This window comes from Montipora capricornis, chromosome 5, assembly GCF_036669925.1.
Source record: "Montipora capricornis isolate CH-2021 chromosome 5, ASM3666992v2, whole genome shotgun sequence".
In the NCBI taxonomy this organism is placed as follows: Eukaryota; Metazoa; Cnidaria; class Anthozoa; order Scleractinia; family Acroporidae; genus Montipora; species Montipora capricornis.
Window position 1 is genome coordinate 26,652,553 of NC_090887.1, and position 4,425 is coordinate 26,656,977.

The following is a 4,425-nucleotide window of genomic DNA, read 5'->3' on the forward strand; positions in this document are numbered from 1 at the left end:
TTTCACCCCCGTGGGGTTTCCTATTCACGAGTAAAATCGTCTGGCGTTAGACAGAGTAAAATCTATAAGTGTCACTCTTGGGAGTGAAAGGGTTTAAACAAGCACGGTGGCTTATCTTCTTTATTGTAGTTTTCAAAACGGGGATTAGTAGGGAACATTCAGGGAAAGTTTCTAGAAAATCGTTCAACAACTTTTTCCTCTTTCTGAGCAATCACCTTAAATAGTAGTATTGAGATAACTACCTTAGCTTTGCAGAAGGTTTCTTATACATTTCTTTCCATGCTTTCATTTCTAGAGATCTTAAGGGCAATAAAATAACTCAACTCCCAGAAAAGATGTTCTTAGGACTCACAAGTCTACAATGGCTGTAAGTTCCCTCCTCCACATAAACTGTCACAAATTATATAGATAAGCACCTGGTCATTTCACAGAGATTTGATATAGTTACTTAATGAGACTCACAGTTATTTAAATAAAATCTCAGCAGCTAATTTATAACCCTTTCAAGAAGGAATTTGTAATAAGTGGGTTCGCGTAAAGATTTTATATTCTTAAACAGTACGGCTCCCAAATTTTAGAGCTCTCTCAATATCATTCCGAATATTACGCGGGAACACTTCGCACTTCAAATTTTGTTCATGATACGTTCAGTGAAATCTTCTTGATGAATGCTAGAGGAAACTTTTATTTCTATAAACTGCGTTTGGTTCTGAAAAACCTTCATTTTTCTGTGAGCAGCGTCTACCTTAGTTTGAGTATTCTCTATTTCATATTATTATTATTATTATTATTATTATTATTATCATTATTATTATTATTATTATCATTGTCATCATCATCATCATCTTCATCATTATCGTTATCATTATCATATTTAGTATTTTCGTCATTATTATTATAATGATTATGATTATGATTATGATTATTATGTAAATTACTGCTGTTTAGTTTGCAGGGCGAAGCCCAAACGACGGTCCTTGGGCACACTAGGGCTACTAGATCTTGCTTTGTGGACGGAACCTTCCTCATTATGTGAGCTGTTCCTAATATGGTTGTTTTCTGAAACTCACTGAGGCGGATTGGCCAAGGGTTTTTTTTTTTTTTTTTTCTGTGTTTTTCCAATCCCTTCTTAATGAGCCCCAGAGCACATACACATTACAGTGTATAACACTGGTACTATTTCTGTTTTCATGTCCCACATTCTGGTTGTTTCAATTGCGAGGTTTTTATCAGTGGTCTTCTAGCTCAGGTGTACACCAAGTGCCGCTTAGCATGCGCTGCTCAGGGGTGTGAGAACATCGCCAGGCGCAGTCCAGCATGCGGGGCTTGGCCTTGGCACAGTGGAACGTAAGTTTACCGGCACTCGTCAGATCAATGGCAACACGGGATGGTGTTTGAAACGTGGTTGGATGATGTCCACTTTGGCGAAGCCGGAGTACGGGGACAGGTGCGTGCCTTCCATGCGGGTCTTGATCTCGGGGTGCCCGATTGGGTGGCGACAGTACTAGTTGACCGATGGGTACAGAAAGGTACGTCCACGCACCGGATCTCCTCACCCTTGTTCTTGTCAGCAGAGGCATAGGGCACGACTGTATTGGTGCGACCTCCAAAAAAGGCCTCTCTATGGTTAAACAGTATGACGACAGGATAGTCTGTCAGACATGCTTGGATGTCTTTTCGCTGTTGTTTGAGGCAATCCCAATCACAGTCCCACATAAAAACGAGGTTGTACCCGGCCGCACAGGTGGCCAACTCTTTGGCAAAAGTGCCTTCATAGAATTGGCCAAGGGAACTGGTAGGGATGTGTTTTGCTCTGGTTACAGGTTTTACACACACGGTCGAATCCATTTACTTCCAAGGCATATGCAGGGGTCAGGATTTGCTGTTCGCCGTGGTTGCCTGCATGTACAAACGTGATCAGCCACTGGAAGTCCACGGATTCGTAATCGGGGTAGGCCAACTACATGAGGTCAAGGGCCTGGCGCTCTTCCTTGGTGATGCCTTTGTCGGTGGCATGACGAGCAAGACCTTGTTGCTCTGGTTGGTGCGAGTACATTCAATCCTAATAGGGGATCAACCACAATGGTGCAGGGCTGCAACCATTTCTCTTACAAATAGCATATGCATTATGAAGCGATGGTGATGCATTTTTAAGAAGGGATTGAAACCCGCTTATGCATTGAATTCTTTCTGGAATCGTCGGCACGTCAGCAACCGCACGTCTGATTGACAATAGACCACGAGCTCCTCCCGAAAAATGAATGCGTAGTTTTCAGCCACAAGAGCATCATGGCAAGTCGTAAATTCTATGTAGTTGACTTCAGACATGCCTTCTGGATCGTAACTGTCCTTAGCTGGCTCTTTCTGCCACATCAAAAAGTTTGTTGGTTCTCGAAGCACACCCTACCGTGTGAAGACATCTGATTGCTACCGGGTCCCGTCTGAAAAAATATACTTCTATCCACCGGTATCCAAAGATGATGCAGCCTCGTGATCCAATGAAGTCCTTCCAGAGCAGCCGATATATTCCTGTCCGTCTCCACCGGTCATACCCAGCACAATCTCGACTCCTGCTACTCAGGAAATTCCTGATGACAGCCTTCCCGCTATCTGACATGAGCCATGCGAAGGGACCCACCCCAACCCAGTGATAGACTCAATACAAGTCAACCACACCGCAGATTCATATGCGTACAACGCCGTCCAGCACGTTACAATGACTTTGTTATGGACTCTAAACTAAAAAGAATGCAAGAGAGTGAGCTTTGTTAGTTTTAGATATCAGTTCTACATCTGTTTCCGTTAGTCCGTTCCTTGCACCTCGACGTTTCTTATCTACCCATACAGCTCGTAACACATTTTTGTGAAGGAAGTCACGCCAGTACTGGCCAGTGACATGTTAGGTTAACGCTTACTCAGGATTCGGCTCTTGCTGTTTTTCCTCGTCTGTCTATACTCCCTCGGTTGTCTGCTATCGCTCTGATTGATTAAAGCTACAGTTTTGTTACGAATCGTGTCTCCAAGATATATCCTTGCTCCTTTTACTGGCGGACAATTGATTTTTGGGTGCCACGACAACGAAAAGAATTTGATTCGTCAGAATGCCATTTTGACTGCAATTTGTAATTGATAGGTGTTGCTTAGGACAAAATTAGATTTTTTATAGCCTTTTAAATGTTTTTTAAAGTTAACAGTGTAAACAAATTAATAGATATTGTGAACAGATTCACCCGATCATTGCGGTATTGCCTGATATTTCTCTTTTGATAATAAGCATCACAGGCCAGACTTAAGCAGCAGGTTCGCAACCAGCACACCCGTTTCAGCCAAAAACATAATATATAAATAGGTTATTGGCCGGCCTTGGTCGATCCGTACAGGGAAAAACTATATACTCAGTCTCGCGTACTGCCCTCGGCATGCGGCCTTGGTCCGTACTCGAGACCTTGGCACAATGTTTCCCCATACGGACCTCCAGGCTGGTGAAAAACATACATCTCCTTGTCTTTCATTCCTCCAATATCATCTTGCTGATTGACAGCCCTACACTGTAGCTTCCCCTTTTGCATCCTTTTTGTTTTGTTGGTAAAAACTGGCGTTCGTTTAAGAATGTATTTGATTGAGGATCTTGTACATCGCTGAGAGACAAGTTATAGGCCTGTTATGTAGTTCTCTGGGTTTGTTGTTTCTTTTGTCTTTGGAAGTAAATATGTAAGGCCTTCCGTAAGCCATTGAGGTGTTCCTTCTGGATTTTCAATGGTGCTTGTGTAGGCTTTTGGCATATCATCGTGGATGCTTACAAAGCCAGAAGGTTGTGACTTTGTCTTTTCTCTTTGATTTCCAGTTGCTAGTTCTTTTTTTTTTTAATGCCATGGATGACCTCTTCACCATCTAATGCTCTCCATGGTTGGTTTTCTAGTTGCTTGTGTAGCTCCTCTTGTTTTCTTACCCATCTTGCGGCTTCATTATGGGATTTCACATTTTCCCAGATTTCAATCAAAACTGTTCAACTTCATCAGATGTTGGTGGTTCATTCACATCAATCTTCTTCTTCCCCATCATTCACATCAATCTTCTTCTTCCCCAATTCTCGGTAGAACTTGTTTGAAGATATTATTTTGGCACTAGTGTTGGTTGGTCTTTTCAAATCTTCTTACTCTTTGAAAGGGCGGATTTAGGGGTGGGCTCAGTGGGCCCAGGCTCCCCTTCTTTTGCCCCTGTATTTAATGAGCTTTTGTAACCAACCCAGTTTTATGTAGCACAGTGTACATCAGGCTTTTTTACTTTAGATAATGATTAGTTCAGTTTCAGAGCTTTTCGTATTTCAAATACATTTTGCCTTGATAGGTATACGTCAATAACGTGAATTTGCCCCCCTCTTTCTGTAATTTCTGGATCCACCCCTGCTTTGTGCTTTCGCTTTAA